Below are 221 nucleotides of genomic sequence, written 5' to 3'. Positions count from 1 at the left end.
ATTTGATTTTAGGACTAGTTAGTAAAGTGTTAATAATTTGAAGTTAGAAATTAGTAATGGAAGTGTTATGAGTAGATGATGAATGTTTGAATGTCATGAATTTAGATGATTAATGTTTGAATGTCATGAACTTGGAACTTGAACTTAGACTTGAACTTTGAATTTGAACTTGAACTTGAACTTGAACTTAGAACTTGAACTTGAACTTAGAAATTGAACTT

The sequence above is a fragment of the Solanum tuberosum genome, unplaced genomic scaffold, assembly GCF_000226075.1.
Source record: "Solanum tuberosum cultivar DM 1-3 516 R44 unplaced genomic scaffold, SolTub_3.0 scf00142, whole genome shotgun sequence".
Lineage (NCBI taxonomy): Eukaryota > Viridiplantae > Streptophyta > Magnoliopsida > Solanales > Solanaceae > Solanum > Solanum tuberosum.
Note: the sequence above shows the minus strand (reverse complement) of the source record.